Here is a 22893-nt window from a genome sequence, read left to right on the forward strand (position 1 = left end):
AAATCAGAATGTCAGTGGCGTTTGTTACAGGATTCTACTGCTAGTCGTCTGGGAGGATATCGTGTTTTGAAAAGTTTCTACACCGACGCTTATTTGTGCCATTCAGCGTGCGTAGTTCCTAAGTACGATGTAGTTATTTTCGCTTAGAGTGTGCTTGCGTATTCCTTGACTGCATTGCGACTTGCTAATCAGTTAGTGTGTGACAGTCCAAACAGTAGGTCGTGAATGGACGATCGGATTTACGAGAGTAGCAAGACTGCAGTTCGTACTTGTACGGTATATGTGGCAAGATAGTCCAATAAACGTCAGCCATCTCAGTAATTCTTTATCGGCTGCTTCAACTAGCTGTGTGAAGGTGGTATACGACACGTAGACAGTGTAACAGAAGGAAACAGATGGCGGCAGAAGAGCGGGAACTTAATGTTGTCGCTGCTGTTTCAGTGGGTCCGCACGCCGCCTCCCGTGTGCTGGCACGAGGAAGGGGCACGCGTCAGGCAGCTGTCCTACGCATTCACGATGCACGCAGGTTCCAACCCTGTCACATCTCTCTCCACCAACATCTGCACGGAAACGATTATGAGAATTGTGTTAACTTCTGTACATGTGCACTAAGACAGGATACTCCAAATGTATCATGTATCTTGTTTAGTTACCAAGCCAGATTTACTAATGTCGGACAGGTAAACAACCGAAACATGCACTATTGGCCGGCCGCAGTCACCGAGCGGTTCTGGGCGTTTCAGTCTGGAACCGCGTGACCGCTACGGTCGCAGGTTCGAATCCTGCCTCGGGCATGGATGCGTGTGATGTACTTAGGTTAGTTAGGTTTAAGTAGTTCTACGTTCTAGGGGACTGATGACCACAGAAGTTAAGTCCCACAGTGCTCAGAACCATTTGAACTATGCACTATTTGTCTGTTGAAATCCTCGTTGGCTCCGTGAGGTGGAAACTCAGCGTCCGTGGAGCGCAAACGTGCGGTGTGGGACAGTGAGCCAGCAGCTCGCAGGCCCATTTTACATGGACGGAACACTGAACACGCACAAGTATCATGGCCTCCTAACAGACCATCTTGCACGGACGACAGAACACGTTCCTCTGCAGAGTGGAAGGAAGCTGTGGTACCAATATCATGGCTGTCCGCGCCATAGTGCACGAACTACTACGGTATGTCTTCACAAATTGTTTCCAAATCGTTGGATTGAACGCAGAGGACCTGTGTCTTGACCGGCCTGTTCCCTGGATTTCACGTCTGTAGACTTTCTTCTGTGGGGAAATCTGAAAGACGCTATCTACAAGGCCGCGCCGACTACACCCGATGATATGCAAGCACATATTTCCGCAGCCTGTTGGGACACCTCCTCTGAAATGCTAACACGTGTGGAGCAGAATGAGATTTTCACTCTGCAGCGGAGTGTGCGCTGATATGAAACTTCCTGGCAGATTAAAACTGTGTGCCCGACCGAGACTCGAACTCGGGACCGCTGCAGAGTGAAAATCTCATTCTGGAAACATCCCCCAGGCTGTGGCTAAGCCATGTCTCCACAATATCCTTTCTTTCAGGAGTGCTAGTTCTGCAAGGTTCGCAGAAGAGCTTCTGTAAAGTTTGGAAGGTAGGAGACGGATACTGGCAGAAGTAAAGCTGTGAGTACCGGGCGTGAGTCGTGCTTCGGTAGCTCAGTTGGTAGAGCACTTGCCCGCGAAAGGCAAAGGTCCCGAGTTCGAGTCTCGGTCGGGCACACAGTTTTAATCTGCCAGGAAGTTTCACGTGTGGAGCAGTCGTTCCACACCAGACTGGAAGCGCGTACTGCAGCTGGCGGCGGTCATTTTGAACACAACCTGTGACGGTGAATTGTGTCGTTACTGGCGAGAATCCACATAACTAGATCATGCATGTGTGTTGTTCTTTAGTGTCTGCCACCACAGGTATTATAGAAACCTCGGTGAGACAACTTTTTAAAATTCGATATCTCTTAAACGACTCGCACTAGAATCATGCAACAAAAGGCACTGACATTCTAATTTACCCTACTTTTAGTTTGTTAATCTCAATAGGCATTGTTGCATTTAAAAAGGTGTAGGTCTCTGAAAAAATTACACTTCATAAATATTATTACGGTCTGTGTATTGGCTAACAGTACGAGTCCCTGTCTACCAATCCATTACAGCATGGTAAAAAAAGATCGCTATATCCAAGTCAATGGATTTAAATGTACTGTAATTGCAATCTTTCCGTTAGTGCATGGATCCCTTTATTAAGTGAAGTCTGCACTCAAGTCTATTTCCTTATAATTAACAAAACCCTATCAATATAAAGCAATATACACTCTTCTATGATCCTTATCATAATACACTCCTGGAAATGGAAAAAAGAACACGTTGACACCGGTGTGTCAGACCCACCATACTTGCTCCGGACACTGCGAGAGGGCTGTACAAGCAATGATCACACGCACGGCACAGCGGACGCACCAGGAACCGCGGTGTTGGCCGTCGAATGGCGCTAGCTGCGCAGCATTTGTGCACCGCCGCCGTCAGTGTCAGCCAGTTTGCCGTGGCATACGGAGCTCCATCGCAGTCTTTAACACTGGTAGCATGCCGCGACAGCGTGGACGTGAACCGTATGTGCAGTTGACGGACTTTGAGCGAGGGCGTATAGTGGGCATGCGGGAGGCCGGGTGGACGTACCGCCGAATTGCTCAACACGTGGGGCGTGAGGTCTCCACAGTACATCGATGTTGTCGCCAGTGGTCGGAGGAAGGTGCACGTGCCCGTTGACCTGGGACCGGACCGCAGCGACGCACGGATGCACGCCAAGACCGTAGGATCCTACGCAGTGCCGTAGGGGACCGCACCGCCACTTCCCAGCAAATTAGGGACACTGTTGCTGCTGGAGTATCGGCGAGGACCATTCGCAACCGTCTCCATGAAGCTGGGCTACGGTCCCGCACACCGTTAGGCCGTCTTCCGCTCACGCCCCAACATCGTGCAGCCCGCCTCCAGTGGTGTCGCGACAGGCGTGAATGGAGGGACGAATGGAGACGTGTCGTCTTCAGCGATGAGAGTCGCTTGTGCCTTGGTGCCAATGATGGTCGTATGCGTGTTTGGCGCCGTGCAGGTGAGCGCCACAATCAGGACTGCATACGACCGAGGCACACAGGGCCAACACCAGGCATCATGGTGTGGGGAGCGATCTCCTACACTGGCCGTACACCTCTGGTGATCGTCGAAGGGACACTGAATAGTGCACGGTACATCCAAACCGTCATCGAACCCATCGTTCTACCATTCCTAGACCGGCAAGGGAACTTGCTGTTCCAACAGGACAATGCACGTCCGCATGTATCCCGTGCCACCCAACGTGCTCTAGAAGGTGTAAGTCAACTACCCAGGCCAGCAAGATCTCCGGATCTGTCCCCCATTGAGCATGTCTGGGACTGGATGAAGCGTCGTCTCACGCGGTCTGCACGTCCAGCACGAACGCTGGTCCAACTGAGGCGCCAGGTGGAAATGGCACGGCAAGCCGTTCCACAGGACTACATCCAGCATCTCTACGATCGTCTCCATGGGAGAATAGCAGCCTGCATTGCTGCGAAAGGTGGATATACACTGTACTAGTGCCGACATTGTGCATGCTCTGTTGCCTGTGTCTATGTGCCTGTGGTTCTGTCAGTGTGATCATGTGATGTATCTGACCCCAGGAATGTGTCAATAAAGTTTCCCCTTCCTGGGACAATGAATTCACGGTGTTCTTATTTCAATTTCCAGGAGTGTATTTTTAATAAGACACTCTGAAGCGTACAGTCCTTCAGGTTGTACTACCGAGTTATAGTGTCTTATTTTGGCCTCTTGGATAATGCCTATTTGTTGTACTTATTCTGTATTAGGTTGTAGAAAATTATATTTTCTGGCTCTTCCCCTGTTTGCCTCTTTATCCAACCCGTTGCGTTGGATCCATTCCCCCCCCCCCCCCTCCCACGCATTTAAATTTCTCTTTTCTCTCACTCTTCCACGATTTATTTACATGCATCTCTCACTTCGGTACCTGTACTCCACATATTCTGGTTTCTCATAGGAGATTTAAAGTCCCGTTTCTTTCGCGATTTCATAAAGACTCTCAAGTATCTTTCGAGGGTCTTGTGGGTTGTCTGCTAAGAGAGCAAGGCCTTGATATCCAGTTGTTTTCTCTTTCTCCTTCCAAATTCAGAGCTTCTTCCCAAGTTTCCACCATTTCATCTAATATGATGTTGGAGAGGTTTGGGGATAATCCATCTCATTGTCTGACCCCTGTCTTAATTTCAAACGAATCAGAAATTTCTCCGAACAACTTGACTTTCGAGATACTATCTGTCAGATTTCTCTCGTATTTTGGCCGACTGCAAACATTTCAAAGGTACTAAATGATGTTTGTCAATTTATCGAATCGTATGCCACAGTGTTTTGGCTCGTTAGAGATTTTGTTTGCAGAATGATTTTTAGGTTGAATATCTTTGTGGCTCAAGATTTTCCTTTCTGGAAACCAGGTTGGTATTTTTCAGTGAGGTGAAGAACCTGTTCAGCTCAACATAGCTCCAGGGAGAATCTAATAAGCGATTGGAAGTAGAGAGATCCCCCTGCAATTATTTGAATCAGTTTGGTTACCTTTCTTATAAAGTGGGTAATGAGCGCACATTTCCAGTCATTTGGGTCCTGTCCAGTGTTCCACATATCTCCTGTATGGTGATCGATTCTTTCTGCAGCAACTTCTCCTCCGATTTTCCACATTTCTGCCACAATGCCATCTTCCCTGATGCTTTGTTGTCAGGGGAAGAACCGTAACAGCGGTTATTGTAAAAATAAATTTCTTGATGAGAATGCTTTATGCTGAACATATTAAGTAGATAACTGGAATGGGAGTTTCTGGAGGGAAAGCGACGTTGTTTTCGAGGAGCATTATTGACCAAATTTAGAGAACCGGCATTTGAAGCAGACTACAGAACGATTCTAGTGCGGTCGACAAACATTTCGCCGCGCGAGATTAGCCGAGCGGTCTTAGGCGCTGCAGTCATGGACTGTGCGGCTGGTCCCGGCGGAGGTTCGAGTCCTCCCTCGGGCATGGGTGTCTGTGTCGTTCCTTAGGAACAAACGATGAAGATAAGATACAAGAAACTGGCGCTCATACGGAGGCATAAAGACAGTCGTTTTTTCGTTGTTGTATTTGCGACTGGAACAGGAAAGGTAATGGCTAGTAGTGATACAGGGTGGCTTGGAGACTACGTATGTAGATGTTTATGTAGATAATACACCAGTCAGCCACCAGCATGTTCACTGCCGACCAAAAGACTGAATACCACCAACTGTAGCTGGGCGCACGTGACGATCTAGGGAAGTTTGTAAGCGGCATAGAGACGAATCATATTAGCGATGGTAAGGTCCGCAAATGGGGAAACCCCGCTGACAAAAGAGACTCTGAGAAAGGGCAGAGTGTAGTGACTGGGCGCGTGGGAGTCACCACCTCGGAAACAACGGATCTGGTCGCCTGTTCGCGTGACGCTGCTGTCGCCGTGAGAGCAGAGTGGGGGACGGCGAAATCACGAGGGGGGCGCGAGGAGAGGTGCGGCACATCAGACTGTGGAGGTCAGAGGGTTTCCCTCTCTGTAGTGCATGGCTGGTGGCGACCTGACGACAGCGTCCAATGCTGGTGCGAGCACACGTGTTTCGGAGCGCGCCGTCCAGCGCAAACTGTTGAAAGTGGGACACCGCAGCAGACGACACGTACGTCTTCCAATGTTCGCCCAACGGCAGCGTGAATCAAAGTAAACGACTTGTCTGGTCTGATTTTCTTGTTATACCAGGTCGATGATCGTGTCCGTACAGCTCAAGATCTACGATATTTCCGAATCGTGGCAAAAACTTGATAGTGGCGCCCCATCCCTCCCCTTCGAGCGTTTGAGATAGGATGCCAAAAATGGAAAAAACGAAAGATTTTCCGTAAGTATGTTCATTTTGTAGCGCACGTCTTTCTGAAGAATTTGATATATAAAACATATATGGTCGAGGAAACGTAATACATGTTATTTGGCGTTAAGTGTGCCAAAGTGCGTTGCCGCGCCTCTTCACTCTTCTATCGCACGTCATTGCATTTCGCTGTGTGGAACTCAAAGTGTATATTTTGTAATGGGAGCCATCAAACCTAGGCCGGCCGGTGTAGCTGAGCGGTCCTAGGCGCTTCAGTCTGGAACCGCGAAACCGCTAAGGTCGCAGGTTCGAATCCTGCCTCGGGCATGGATGTGTGTGATGTCCTTAGGGTAGTTAGGTTTAAGTAGTTCTATGTTCTAGGGGACTGATGATCTCAGATATTAAGTCCCATAGTGCTCAGAGCCATTTGAACCATTTCAACCATCAAACCTATATTCAGGACAGCAGAAATTAAAATGTCCCGTGGTGCCTCTCCTGCTCCCTGTCGGCAGGTTTGACATCCTATCCCCCTTAAAAAACTTACAACTAATACTGGGTGGGATTATTTGTGAGCGGGAGAATAATAACTCTTCGGAAAATCTGCAATCTGTATTCTCTATTAGCTAATATCTTTCCCTTTTTTGTCACATAAAATCAAATATTCGAAACACAAAAGCATTAAAGACGAGAGACAAGCGAGACAGTACACATTTCTTCAGTTCTTAAATCCCAGCATTTTTTCTCTCTAATCTTGCTACAGCTTTACGTGGGACGCTTTCCTTTCTACGAAATAATTTATTACCTCGCCAAAAGTTGATCAAACATTTTGCTACATGAAAAATGAAAATGTCGTTGTCTAATACTGAAGAAGTTGTTAATAGGAACAGTAAACAGACTGGTGTGGTTTCTGGATTTGATTACGTCTATTCAGTCATTGTCTGCTGGATAAAACGAAAAAGGCCATTCTAATATTGCATCAATTGTAACACACGCCAAATAATAGAGACCTTTTTGGAACAAATGGTCATTTTTATAACACAACAGAATATAATACACGATGTATCTATATCAAATGCCTATTAGACTTACTACAAGCAAAAATTTTATGTTAGGAAATAGTTTCACTTCTCATTGATAGCTCCAGTTTCTCAAGCGAGAGATCAAAAGCGAGAGCACGAAATTTTTATATAAATTTGGAATCATAATATCCTTCCATACAATTTGTGTGATGTCCCCGTTTCTTCTCCTTCCTCGTTCTAACAAACAATCTCGTTATCTCTAATTCTGTAACTATCCCTGCTGTTGTCAAAACTGATTCTCCAGTTACTTTCATGAACCCTGGCAGAATCACCGCTTTAGTTATCCCGTGTTTATTTTCCGGTTAGGCGTTATTACCTGTTTGTAAACCGCGTTTTCCACGGTACTCCGATAACAGAAGTTAAGCTCCTGCTAACCGGTGAGTGTAGAACTGGCCCTCAGTAGTGGAGCCATCTGGCAAAAATTGTGTGTCAAATTTTCATTTTCTTGGATATGTAATCTTTCTTACCTGTTGCTCCTGCCAGTGGTTTATTTCCACTCTGGTTTGTAGTCTGAGTCCATGGAGCCGGCCGTGTGGCCGAGCGGTTCTAGGCGCTTCAGTCTGGAACCGCGCGACCACTACGGTCCTGCCTCGGCCATTGATATGTTTGATGTCCTTAGGTTAGTTAGGTTTAAGTAGTTCTAAGTTCTAGGGGACTGATGACATTAGATCTTAAGTCCCATAGTGCTCAGAGCCATTTGAACCAAGTGTATGGATTTTGCTAATAAATACTCGTATAACAACACTAATCATTCGCACACCTAATCAACCACGTAAAGTAACAGCGACTGGTATTCACCCGTTCGGGATTGCTCGGCACAGCCCCTTTTGCTTGTGGGAAAGTTTTGTATTTGTAGACGCGATGGGAATTCCCCTGGCAGAGACATTACGTACACTATGCACGCATTCAAAAATCATGATTCGTTCAGAAATCAACATAGAATGTGTTCAAAAATGTTCAAAAACCAACAGGGATACATTTCAAAATCATACGAACAATCGATAGAGCAATATGCGCTGAATGCTAGGCACTTTGGGAAACAAGGTTTTTTTCTCTTCAAGTATATGAATTTGGAGCTCCCTGAAATTGCCGCGCGAGGCAGTAGCCCTGTTTGCCTTCCCCCCCCCCCCCCCCCTCCACCCCCACCCAGTGTCTAGATGCGGGCCAGTGTCCTTAGTCCGTATATACCGGAATCCTGAGGCCAGCGGCTGCTCGAAAAGTGAAGTTCTGGGGGCAGCGTGGAGGACGTTCGTCTGGGCTTCCACGGCTCCTACGGTAACACTCGAGGGCACCGTGACCGCGGACCACCTGCATTGGTTCACGCTCTATGTCTTTCCCAGCAGCGCTGCCAACTTTCGGCGGGATAGCTGTCTGTGACACAAGTCCAGAGACGTGCTACAGCGGTTTTAGGAACATATTGGTACCCCGACGAGCAGCTTCGTCTGTTCTGACCCCGAGGGGGCTGCAGCTCCGCCCCCAGCACCACCGGCCCGCAGCTCCCGTGCGTGGCCTGTTCCGGAGACGCCCGGTGCAGCGCAGCGCCGGAGACCCGCCGAGGGCTCGTCGCATACGCGCCGCCCACAGCCGCTGCCACACTGCGCCCTCCCCGCTGTGAGGCTGCTGCTCACGGTGCTGTGGCGCGTCGGCCAACAGCGTACATTTGCAAACAGTTAAAACTGTAAGTAGGATACTTAGGTTTTTTTTATTGGTATCGCCGCCGCCACGTAGCTCTCTGTATGAAAATCACTGGCTGTGCCGTGTGCAGTCTGTGGCTGGTTTGCATTGTTGTCTGCCATTGTAGTGTTGGGCAGCGGCAGCTGGATGCTAACAGCGCGTAGCTTTGCGCAGTTGGAGGTGAGCCGCCAGCAGTGGTGGACGTGGGGAGAGAGATGGCGGAGTTTTGAAATTTGTAAGACTGGATGTCATGAACTGCTATATATATATTATGACTACTAAAGTAAATACATTGTTTGTTCAGTATCAAAATCATTCATTTGCTAACTATGCCTATCAGTAGTTAGTGCCTTCAGTAGTTTGAATCTTTTATTTAGCTGGCAGTAGTGGCGCTCGCTGTATTGCAGTAGCTTGAGTAACGAAGATTTTTGTGAGGTAAGTGATTTGTGAAACGTATAGGTTAATGTTAGTAAGGGCCATTCTTTTGTAGCGATTTTTGGAAGTCAGATTGCGTTGCGCTAAAAAATATTGTGTTTCAGTTTAAGAACAGTCGTGCATAAATTTTTCAAAGCCAACGTTTCATATGTCGACCCTTAGCCGAGGATACCTCACTGGAATCTTCTCATTTTTTTCTTGTAGTTTGTGTAATTAGAGTAGCTTTTGTTTATTGCTAGCGCGTAATTATAGAGAGAATTTCCTTTGTAGTTGTAGTTTTTCATTGTTCTACAGTAAAACAGTTGTAGCATTCATGTAGGTTTGCACCAAGTATTTCGCAGCTGCGCTTGCAATTAACTAGATATTATTTTCAGTGCTACATTAATGTGTTCTCTTATTTTTGCTCTTCAAATTGTGTTCTCATATTTTTGCTCTTCAAATTGTGCTTTTCTGTGTTATCGTGTGAAATATTGTGACAATAATGGCGTGTGGAAAACGTAATACTAGGCTACAAAGTAAACTGAGAAATGACAGTGAAGACGAAAGCAGTGTGTTAGCGCCACCATGTAATGAATTCACTAATGTTCAAAGTAGTAATTTGGAAATAGTGCATAAGGAAATGGAGCGGGCTGCAAATAATGGTGTAGGCAGTGAAACAGTTAGTGAACAGGGTAGCATTATCGATCGATCGGTCGGCAACAGCTCGCGTCAGGAATCCGAAATGACAGGACACAATCTTGCAAATACTTTACATTCAGGTTTTGCGTCCTCACCGTTTTCTCAAATAAGTCAAGACACATTTTCTGCTTGTCAAAATGTGAATGTTGCCGGTGCAAATGCACAGCCGAAAAGCATAGAGGAACAGATTCCAGACACTAATACATTATTATTGCAATTAATGCAACAAATGAAACACAACCAGAGACAAACACAGTAACAGACACAATGGAAGAAAATCTTCAAAAGTTAGACACAATGGAACAAAATCAGAGACAAACACAACAAAAGCTTCAAAAGTTAGACATAATGGAACAAAATCAGAGACAGACACAGCAAAAGCTTCAAAAGTTAGACACCGCACTTGAACAAACATGTGAAGATTTAACTACTGAGTTACATAACATTGAATCGAAATGCCAAAAAATCTGTAATGAGGTAAAAACACAAATTTGTGAACATTTTCATCCTATTATTTCCCGGCATGAAAATGCATTACAAAATCATGAAGCAGCCATAAAAGAACTGCAAACTATTGTTCGTGAAAATCACGACACCTTGCAAGCTAAAATGGACTCAGGTGCATCCACCGATTCGGTTACGCAACTTGCAAGAACTCAGGAAAACTTAAAGGACACAGTAGATTATATTTCAACACAAATGGACACTCTGAAACTTGGTTCAGAAAAACACACTGAGGAAATGTGTTCACTATCAGAGAAAGTAGCTGAACTTTCAGATCTGTTCATTAACTTATCTACAAAGGTAGATGATGATCTGAATGATACAGAAGAGTGCGAACAAATTAGGAAATTCAAACAAAATCAGAATCAACTTGATACACAACACCAAAGAAGAATCCGGGAAGTGCAAGATCAGCTGACACAGGTAATACAAAATTATGTATTTCAGAGGACACTCGCGCTCCAACACGGGAAGAGGGACTTAGAAATATGGAAAAGCCACAAAATAATAACACAGGGCATTTCGGAAATTATGAAAGAAATTGGCAAGGTGCACCGAATTTTGAGATGGAACCGCCGACACGACGTAACAATGACCGATATGCTACCCGCCGACACGATGATTTTGACTATAAGCTGTTCATTACTACACGTAAATTCAAAACATTTAAGAATTCTGGCAACGACATTCATCCACAAGCATGGCTCCATCAATTTTCTCATTGTTTTCCTCCAAACTGGTCATTAGAGCACAGATTAGAATTTATGTGTGGCTACTTGGAGAATGAACCAGCTGTAAGAATGCGATCGGTCATTCACGATTGTCATAGTGAAGGAGAATTTTATCATGCCTTCCTCTCAGCATATTGGTCTCAAGCTACACAAGACCGAGTAAAACATAGCATCATGATGATGAAACATTTCGAACAATCTGAATTTTCCAGTATTCTAATGCTCATGTGTGAAGTTGATGTTTCAAAAGTTATTCTGATCTTTTATGTATGTACTTAGGTCGTAATTTTTGTAACACTGATGTATTTGCTATTTCGATTCTTTTATAAAGCCTGTACTACTGCAAATGTTATCTGTATTGTTATGTTCTTTAAAGATGTATTTTGTACCTTTGTTATTGTATTTTTATGTTATAAAATTGTAATTGACACCAGTTCATCTAATTAAGTAACTTGTAAATTACATTTCACTGCACATGTTTCTGTTGGTCATAGTATATGGACAATATGTGAGAAGTAGGGACTGATAGTGTTTGCACATGTGTTAATAATTCAGTAAGGGACTGGATAACAGCATTGCTGGTTCTAAGGACATTTCAAAAACAATTTTTGTGAGTGCACAAGTGGTGGTTATGGACTTGCTATATTATCTGCAAGAGTCTTCAATGGTGATTGTGTGCCTGCACAGTCAAACAGATGGCTGCTGGCCATCTCTACAAGGACTACAGTGGGTCTACACCTTTGATGACCCACCAATACCATTATTTCTACAAGGACTGCAGTGGGTCTGGACCTCTGGTGGCCCACCAATACCGTAATCTCTATCAGGACTACAATGGGTCTACTCTGTGACGACCTACCTACCAATATTCTTTAAAACTTCGACTGACTTTGCCGTGGGTTTGCTCTGCTGTGGCCCATTACCTGTCTGCATGTCAAGAGTCAGCACTGTCTTTCCGTTGGAAGGACAACACTACTTCAAGACTGCATGGAAATCCACTACTTCCATGTGCATTTTCTTTTACTACTCAGACTTTGAGAAAAACACTGCAAATTTTACTTTGATGAATGATCAGGACTGTCTTTATGGACTGTGAGAAAATTTTAGCTTTTGACCAACATTGTATCGATAAGTGTGTGCATTTCATTTCTTTGTTATTGTAATTATGAAAAAAATTTTCAAATCTGTAATGACCACTGCCCAAACAATTTGTAATTTTTTTTGTGGGGAGCATGGGGGCTATGTAAGTAGGATATTTAGGTTTTTTTTTATTGGTAAGGCCGCCGCCATTTAGCGCTCTGTACGAAAATCACTGGCTGTGCCATGTGCAGTCTGTAGCTGGTTTGCATTGTTGTCTGCCATTGTAGTGTTGGGCAGAGGCAGCTGGATGCTAAAAGCACGTAGCGTTGCGCAGTTGGAGGTGAGCCGCCAGCAGTGGTGGACGTGGGGAGAGAGATGGCGGAGTTTTGAAATTTGTAAGACTGGATGTCATGAACTGCTATATACACTCCTGGAAATGGAAAAAAAGAACACATTGACACCAGTGTGTCAGAACCACCATACTTGCTCCGGACACTGCGAGAGGGCTGTACAAGCAATGATCACACGCACGGCACAGCGGACACACCAGGAACCGCGGTGTTGGCCGTCGAATGGCGCTAGCTGTGCAGCATTTGTGCATCGCCGCCGTCAGTGTCAGCCAGTTTGCCGTGGCATACGGAGCTCCATCGCAGTCTTTAACACTGGTAGCATGCCGCGACAGCGTGGACGTGAACCGTATGTACAGTTGACGGACTTTGAGCAAGGGTGTATAGTGGGCATGCGGGAGGTGGGTGGACGTACCGCCGAATTGCTCAACACGTGGGGCGTGAGGTCTCCACAGTACATCAATGTTGTCGCCAGTGGTCGGCGGCAGGTGCACGTGCCCGTCGACCTGGGACCAGACTGCAGCGATGCACGGATGGACGCCAAGACCGTAGGATCCTACGCAGTGCCGTAGGGGACCGCACCGCCACTTCCCAACAAATTAGGGACACTGTTGCTCCTGGGGTATCGGCGAGGACCATTCGCAACCGTCTCCATGAAGCTGGGCTACGGTCCCGCACACCGTTAGGCAGTCTTCCGCTCACGCCCCAACATCGTACAGCCCGCCTCCAGTGGTGTCGCGACAGGCGTGAATGGAGGGACGAATGGAGACGTGTCGTCTTCAGCGATGAGAGTCGCTTCTGCCTTGGTGCCAATGATGGTCGTATGCGTGTTTGGCGCCATGCAGGTGAGCGCCACAATCAGGACTGCATACGACCGAGGCACACAGGGCCAACACCCGCCATCATGGTGTGGGGAGCGATCTCCTACACTGGCCGTACACCTCTGGTGATCGTCGAGGGGACACTGATTAGTGCACGGTACATCCAAACCGTCATAGAACCCATCGTTCTACCATTCCTAGACCGGCAAGGGAACTTGCTGTTCCAACAGGACAATGCACGTCCGCATGTATCCCGTGCCACCCAACGTGCTCTAGAAGGTATAAGTCAACTACCCTGGTCAGCAAGATCTCCGGATCTGTCCCCCATTCAGCATGTTTGGGACTGGATGAAGCGTCGTCTCACGCGGTCTGCACTTCAAGCACGAACGCTGGTCCAACTGAGGCGCCAGGTGGAAATGGCATGGCAAGCCGTTCCACAGGACTACATCCAGCATCTCTACGATCGTCTCCATGGGAGAAAAGCAGCCTGCATTGCTGTGAAAGGTGGATATACACTGTACTAGTGCCGACATTGTGCATGCTCTGTTGCCTGTGTCTATGTGCCTGTGGTTATGTCAGTGTGATCATGTGATGTATCTGACCCCAGGAATGTGTCAATAAAGTTTCCCCTTCATGGGACAATGAATTCACGGTGTTCTTATTTCAATTTCCAGGAGTGTATATGACTATTAAGGTAAATACATTGTTTGTTCTGTATTAAAATCTTTCATTTGCTAACTATTGTAAGTAGGCTGTTTACATTTTCCTATTGGTAGCGCTCTGTATGAAAAATCACTGGCTGTGCCGTGTGCAGTCTGTGGCTGGTTTGAATTGTTGTCTGCCATTGCAGTGTTGGGCAGCGGCAGCTGGATGCTAACAGCTCGTAGCGTTGCGCAGTTGGAGGTGAGCCGCCAGCAGTGGTGGACGTGGGGAGAGAGATGGCGGAGTTTTGAAATTTGTAAGAATTGGTGTCATGAACTGCTATATATATTATGACTAGTGAGGTAAATACATTGTTTGTTCTCTATTAAAATCTTTCATTTGCTAACTATGCCTATCAGTAGTTAGTGCCTTCAGTAGTTTGAATCTTTTATTTAGCTGGCAGTAGTGGCGCTCGCTGTATTGCAGTAGCTTGAGTAACGAAGATTTTTGTGAGGTAACTGATTTGTGAAACGTATAGGTTAATGCTAGTCAGGGCTATTCTTTCGTAGGGATTTTTGGAAGTCAGATTGCGTTGCGCTAAAAACTATTGTGTGTCAGTTTATGCACATTCGTGTATAATTGTTCAAAGAGGACATTTAAGCACAGTTATGTACAATTGTTCAAAGGGGACGTTTCATATGGCGTCCCTGCCAGGATACCTCACTGGAATCTTCCGATTTTTTCTTGTAGTTTGTGTAATTAATGTAGATTTTTTTATTGCTAGTGCGTAATCATAGAGACAATTTCCTTTGTAGTTGTAATCTTTCATTGTTGTACAGTACAACAATTGTGGCATGCATGTAGAGTTGCACCAAGTATTTCGCAGCTGCGCTTGCAATTAACTAGTTATTATTTTCAGTGCTATGTTAATGTGTTCTCTTATTTTTGTTCTTCAAATTGTGTTTTTCTGTGTTGTCGTGTGAAAAATTGTGACAATAATGGCGTGTGAAAAACGTAATACTAGGCTCCAAAGTAAACTGAGAAATGACAGTGAAGACGAAAGCAGTGTGTTAGCGCCACCATGTAATGAATTAACTAATGTTCAAAGTAGTAATTTGGTAATTATGTATAGGGAAATGGAGCGGGTTGCAAATAATGGTGTAGGCAGTGAAACAATTAGTGAACAGGGAAGAGTTATCGATCGATCGGTCGGCAACAGCTCGCCTCAGGATTCAGAAATTACAGGACACAATCTTGCAAATACTGTAGATTCAGAATTTGCGTCCTCACCGTTTTCTCAAATAAATCAAGACACATTTTCTGCTTTTCAAAATGCGAATATTGCCGGTTCAAATGCACTGCTGAGTAGCACTGAGGAACATGTTTCAGACACCAGTGCACTGTTATTACAGTTAATGCAACAAATGGGACAAAGGCTACAAAAGTTAGACACAACGCTTGAACAAAATCGGAAACAAATGGGACAAAATCTTCAAAAGTTAGACACAATGGAACAAAATCAGAGACTAACACAGCAACAGTTGGACACAATGGAACATAATCTTCGGAAGTTAGACACCACACTTGAACAAACACGTGAAGATTTAACTACTGAGTTACATAACATTGAATCGAAATGTCAAAAAATCTGTAATGACGTTAAAACACAAATTTGTGAGCATTTTCAATCTATTTTTTCGCGGCATGAAAACTCATTACAGAATCACGAAGCAGCCATAAAAGAATTGCAAACTGTTGTTCGTGAAAATCACGACACCTTGCAAGCTAAAATGGACTCAGTTGCATCCACCGATTCGGTTACGCAACTTGCAAGAACTCAGGAAAACTTAAAGGACACAGTAGATTCGATTTCAACCAAATGGACACTCTGAAACTTGGTTCAGAAAAACACACTGAGGAAATGTGTTCACTATCGGAGAAAGTAGCCGAACTTTCGGATCAGTTCACTAATTTATCTACGAAGGTAGATGATAATCTGAATGACACAAAACCGGTAGTCTTTAATGACACAGAAGAGTTCGAACAAATTAGGAAATTCAAACAAAATCAGAATCAAATTAATACGCAACAACAAAGAGAAATCCGGGAAGTACAAGATCAGTTGACACAGGTAATACAAGAATTACGTATTTCAGAGGACACTCGCACTCGAATACGGGAAGAGGGACATAAAAATACGGAAGTGCCACAAAATAACAACACAGGGCACTTTGGAGATTATGAAAGAAATTGGCAAAGTACACCGAATTTGGAGATGGAACCGCCGAAACGAAGTAACAATGACCGATATGCGACCCGCCGACACGATGACTTTGACTATAAGCTGTTCATTACTACACGTAAATTCGAAACATTTAAGAATTCTGGCAACGACATTCATTCACAAGCGTGGCTCCATCAATTCTCTCATTGTTTTCCTCCCAACTGGTCACTAGAGCACAGATTAGAATTTATGTGTGGCTACTTAGAGAATGAACTAGCTGTAAGAATGCGATCGGTCATTCACGATTGCCACAGTGAAGGAGAATTTTACCATGCCTTCCTCTCAGCATATTGGTCCCAAGCCACACAAGACCGACTAAAACATGGCATCATGATGATGAAACATTTCGAACAATCTGAATTTTCCAGTCTTGTGAAATATTTTGAAGACATGTTGCACAAGAATCAGTACCTGTCAAACCCATACAGCCCGTCAGAACTCATCCGCATTTGCTTAATCAAATTGCCTGAACATTTACGGCATATTATTTTGGCAGGCCGTTGCAAAGACGACATTGAAGCTTTTCAGGGACTCTTACAAGAATTAGAAATTGACACTGACAATCACGGAACGCGAAAACAGGAACACAACAATTACAGGTCACATCCGTCGCAATTCCGCGATGAAAGAAATAATAACTGGACACGACAAGGCTATTCTCACAATACAAATCGTGACCAAAACAGACACCACCCGTATGACAACCGTTGGCAGAGTAGTAATAATTACGGGGAAAGGTCACCTCTCCGCGGTAATGACTATCACAGAGACAATCAGAGAAACAGACAATATGGGAACCAAAATAATTATTATCAAGGGAGACGGAATAACTTCAGACGCAACGGTCCAGCGCGCAGTTACGATTCAGGGAGAAATTCTCAACCACGTGAGCGACAACAAATTAATTACAGAAATTACCGACATGACAACAGACGATATGATCGTAACGACAGACCTGAATTGCATCAGAACTGGCGGGATTCAAACAGAGCAGGGCCCTCTCAGCAAAGTGAATTTGTAGAAGTTAGGTCTCCTAATCCCATTAACGACGCGCGCCAACAAAGAAACAGACAATGACTCGCACCGCAGGCAGCCGCGTGCGCCGGCTGGCTCAGAGAAAAATAACATAGACGCTAACCTTGAGAAAAATTCCAGTATTCTTTACCGATGTATACCGCATGATAATTGCTTTCAAGTTCAAACTCTGAGTACTATGAAGAGTAAAGGATTGCACCACATTTCACATGTAAAACCGTTTATTGAAAGATAACCTGCTGTATGACTTAGTCTCTGCCATAAAGCTGTTCACATCACGTCACTAGTATACTTTGTCACACTAAGAATCTGTTAACATGCAACAATGTTTTGAAGTTAACTATCCAGTCTAGAACTTAGAGAACTTATTTAGACAGTATTTACGAGTGCATTGTTATAGTGAACAGACGTCACAGTGTTATTGTGTGTGTACATTCTTGCTTGTTAGTTGCACGATTACATAACGACTATAAGGCTTACATACTTAGAACATTTACCAGTACTGCTAATGAGATTTTAATGCAACATTTTGGTTTACTTGAAAATACATTCTAGATTTAAAGTACTTTCTGCAAGATATCAGATGATACAGTGGTTAGTTTATTTGACAGCTACACAATTATATCACGACGCTACTAATGAGTGACAATTTACAATGTTGCTTTTGCGGTGTATCTGTTTTATATCTGCACAGTTTTTCTGTATTATTCTGGAAAGTAAAACATGTTTTAGTAGTAACTTTTGTGGTATAGCTACAATGAGACAGCCTTTATCGTAGCACAACAATACGTTACATTATAGTACTTTCTTGATCACGGTAAGGTACGTAACAACTACGATATCTATACGGAAAGCATTTCACCTTCGTTTATGATGAGGTAAGTACATTGACTTCAGCAGAACTCTGCTTACAGAGGACGATAACTACGACAATTCCACAGAATTATCTTACAGCAAAACGCACGTTTAACACTACAGGGCACGCATTTGAGTGATTAATTTGGTACTTAAACCATTTATTTATCAATATTGTTGAATTAAAAAGAAAGTTTTTTGTGATACATTTCATTCCATTGCTGTAATCGGTAACACCTGAGGGTATAATTACATTATTCCTCAGGGGGGTACACGCTTACTTCGTGTACCATGTGTTTGGCAAGCACAAGGAGCCCTAGCTAATATGGTATTTATTTATACAACTTTACACATCGGTACCATATTTCTCTAACACATAAATTACACAGCTGTCTGATCATTTAACTGAGAGAGACAAACATTTACTTTACTACATCAGTGACAGATGTTTACGTAATTACACCATTGGATAACTTCACACTTACGAAGTTGTATTTTGTGAACTGTTCATATCTTTTCGGAACCATTGTGGTACTATGAGAGCTTTGAATGACATATTTGGTATGGGATCACGATTTTTAAAGTATGTTTGAGGTAGATGACACTTTTGACATGAGCAGAGAATTTGTTGTAGGTTTGAAATTATTGGAGGAAGCTACGGAGATTTTGAGAATTTGACTGTGGTGTTATGATGTTATTATTACGACGACGTGAATTATGCTGTTGCGGTATGTTTATGATCAGTAATCTGAAGTATGCTTAAGCTGATGCTATATGAGTTATTTGGTTATGCTACGTATCTGTTATGATGACATATTGAAGAAGTGTCGACGAATATACATATGTGTAATAAGGTAAGGAATAATGAGTAGTGGTTAGGGACACTGGTTTGTGAAAAAGGATGTTGGAAACCAAGAATTGTACTTTAAGAGTTATGAAATGTGTGTATGCGCGTGAATGTATCACAAGGCCGCCAAAAATTTTTGGACACTGTTATATTTACAGGATTTTGTTTCTACATATTTCTAACGCAAATGCTTGACCTGTGAAATTTTTTTATATGAGACTGCCACTGTAGCTGAAACTGGTGTCGTAAATATTTCGATAAGACAGTTAAGTGACCACCTGCACGTAATGCGTCGTGGGCACCCAGCTGCGCGACAACCACCTGACAAAAGAAAACATTAGTGTGTGCCTTTCAGAGGCACAGGTAAAAAAAAAGGGAGGCCATTATCCTCGCTATTGACATTCCTTTGTAGAAAGCTCCGCAAATACGACACGCTCATTACTGAGAAAGATACTTACATCTGACACCTGATTATAACAAACGTCTTTCTACGAGAGTTGAGAGAATTCTACTAACTTATGAAATGTCACATGACTATTGAATGATATTTTTATGCTTTGTCCATAGTTGCTTATTTCATTTGATATCTGTTTTCCAGCTGTGTTGCATCATTGATTTTATAAAATAAAATTAAATGCATTTGCTAATGTGAACACTTTCTGCCAACAGATCTATTAAATAATAATTTTATGATCCATATTCTTCGAAAAAGGAGCACTTTGAATAGAAAGAACAATAAGAAGGGATTAATCACAGTAACTGAATAGAAAATTTTCTTTTCAAGTAGACGGTAATATTTTTTACAGTTAAGTTTTTGTGGTGCACCACTTCAATTACATAGACTTTAAGATGTGAATGGACATTGTCCGTATATGCATTGTTGTCTTTAGTGTAAATTTTTTTCTGCTTGAGCTTTGTCATGTTTAGGTATAAGTTATAGTATTTGCTGCGGCTGTTTGCCATTCATAGTGCTACAGAATGTCACTATGTATTACTAGGTTAAGCCAATTTTATTACTGATTTATATTTCTTGTTTGGTGCGCATTGCCTTATATTAGTTGTAATATTGCTGCCTTTTTTTGCCAATTTCCATTTTTTTTATCATTGCTGTTTGTGTAAATTGTTTTGTGCTGCTGCTTTGCCTCGTCCCTTAGTTTAGCATCTGAGCTCAGTATATTTAAGTTAGCTTAAGATGGGGTAGGCTATATAAGAGAACGAGTTATGAATTGGAAGAAATGCATTGAGAAGCTATAAGACAATGATTTGGCCAAAAAAGTAGTGTACAGTGGAGAAAAACTATTTCTGAAAGAGGGTGTGAACAGAATACAGAAAGCAGGTTTAGATACGACTTTTTGGAAATAATGATGAACTAAGGGAGATCTCTATGCAAAATACTGCAGTAAAACAAACCCTGTCCTTTCCTTTCGTATTATCCCTCTATGTGTTTATGTACCCTTGTGTATTTGTCTTTTTCCTGTCTTTATGTGTTTAGCTAATAAGATTTATGTTGTAGAATTTTTCAAATACTATGTTATTTTCTTTGTAAATATGTTCAGACATTATTTATTGTGTTTTGTTTTAATGCTCATGTGTGAAGTTGATGTTTCAATAGTTATTCTGATCTTTTATGTGTGTACTTATGTCGTAATTTTGTAACACTGATGTATTTGCTGTTTCGATTCTTTTGTAAAGCCTGTACTACTGCTAATGTTATATGTATTGTTATGTTCTTTAATGATGTATTTTGTACCTTTGTTATTGTATTCTTATGTTATAAAATTGTAATTGACACCAGTTCATCAAATTAAGTAACTTGTAAATTACATTTCACTGCACACATTTCTGTTGGTCATAGTATATGGACAATATGTGAGAAGTAAGGACTGATAGTGTTTGCACGTGTGTTAATAATTCAGTAAGGGACTGGATAACAGCATTGCTGGTTGTAAGAACGTTTCAAAAACATTTTTTGTGAGTGCACAAGTTGTGGTTATGGACTTGCTATATTATCTGCAAGACTCTTCAATGGTGATTGTGCACCTGCACAGTCAAACAGATGGCTGCTGGCCATCTATACAAGGACTACAGTGGGTCTACACCTTTGATGACCCACCAATACCACTAATTCTACAAGGACTGCAGTGGGTCTGCACCTCTGGTGGCCCACCAATACCGTAATCTCTACTAGGACTACAGTGGGTCTGCTCTGTGATGACCTACCTACCGATAGTCTTCAACGTCGACTGACTCTGCTGTGGCCTATTACCTGTCTGCATGTCAAGAGTCAGCACTGTCTCTCGTTGGAAGGACAACACTACTTCTTCAAGACTGCTTAGAAATCCACTACTTCCAAGTGCAATTTCTTTTATTGCTCAGACTTTGAAAAAAACACTGTAATTTTACTGTGATGAATGATCATGACTGTCTGTATGGGACTGTGAGCTTTTGACCAACATTGTATCGATAACTGTGTGCATTTCATTTCTTTGTTATTGTAATTATGAAAAAAATTTTCAAATCTGTATTGGCCACGGCCCAAAACAATTTGTAAATTTTTTGTGGGGAGCATGGGGGCTATGTAAGTAGGCTGTTTACATTTTCTTATTGGTAGCGCTCTGTATGAAAAATCACTGGCTGTGCCGTGTGCAGACTGTGGCTGGTTTGTATTGTTGTCTGCCATTGCAGTGTTGGGCAGCTGCAGTTGGATGCTAACAGCTCGTAGCGTTGCGCAGTTGGAGGTGAGCCGCCAGCAGTGGTGGACGTGGGGAGAGAGATGGGGGAGTTTTGAAATTTGTAAGAATTGGTGTCATGAACTGCTATATATATTATGACTAGTGAGGTAAATACATTGTTTGTTCTCTATTAAAATCTTTCATTTGCTAACTATGCCTATCAGTAGTTAGTGCCTTCAGTAGTTTGAATCTTTTATTTAGCTGGCAGTAGTGGCGCTCGCTGTATTGCAGTAGCTTGAGTAACGAAGATTTTTGTGAGGTAAGTGATTTGTGAAACGTATAGGTTAATGCTAGTCAGGGCCATTCTTTCGTAGGGATTTTTGGAAGTCAGATTGCGTTGCGCTAAAAACTATTGTGTGTCAGTTTAAGCACATTCGTGTATAATTGTTCAAAGAGGACATTTAAGCACAGTTATGTACAATTGTTCAAAGGGGACGTTTCACTATGCCTATCAGTAGTTAGTGCCTTCAGTAGTTTGAATCTTTTATTTAGCTGGCAGTAGTGGCGCTTGCTGTATTGCAGTAGCTTGAGTAACAAAGATTTTTGTGAGGTAAGTGATTTGTGAAACGTATAGGTTAATGTTAGTCAGGGCCATTCTTTTGTAGGGATTTTTGGAAGTCAGATTGCGTTGCGCTAAAAAATATTGTGTTTCAGTTTAAGCACAGTCGTGTATAAGTTTTTCAAAGGGGACGTTTCAAAACAGTTGATACACGCGCTCAGTGTAACACCTATTTTCGACCTATTTTCTATCTGTATCGCTATTTCTATGTCAATTTGTGGTGTTGCTTATGTAGAATGTTGTGTCTGTTAGGGAACTTCTTTGACTATGTACACATATTTCAGTTATGTGGAATTTTTCAAACAATGTTGTTTAGACTGTGCTTGTGGAGTTAAATAAATACTGGGAAGATTGTTATATAATGTACTGTAAATGACTTGGTCCTTAATTTGGGAACGTAGGAGTGAATGTAAAGATGTGGGGAAGCCTCTCAGCTACCGAAGTAGCCTGGCGGAGTGGAAAAGGTGTCGTTGGCGCGCAATTTGCAATTCGTCCTTTGTGACGGGTAAGGACTCTGGGCTAAGCAGTGCTGTGGTTAACATCTCGCTAGCAGTAGCCGACCATTGTGGCTCATATTCTAAGAATTTTGACCCCAAAGGAACCTAAGAGCAGTATTTATGGGCCTCGGATGCTGCACTTGGTGATACTATTATCAT

The 22893-nt window shown here is 43.1% G+C and overlaps 1 non-coding gene across 1 annotated transcript; it reads left to right on the forward strand.

Annotated features, from left to right (window-relative positions):
* Window positions 1–1662: 1662 nt before the first annotated feature.
* Window positions 1663–1737, forward strand: Trnas-cga (transfer RNA serine (anticodon CGA)). Its single transcript has one exon. It is a non-coding gene; the product is annotated as a tRNA-Ser (tRNA).
* Window positions 1738–22893: the final 21156 nt, after the last annotated feature.

This window comes from Schistocerca gregaria, chromosome 4 (genome assembly GCF_023897955.1).
Source record: "Schistocerca gregaria isolate iqSchGreg1 chromosome 4, iqSchGreg1.2, whole genome shotgun sequence".
Lineage (NCBI taxonomy): Eukaryota > Metazoa > Arthropoda > Insecta > Orthoptera > Acrididae > Schistocerca > Schistocerca gregaria.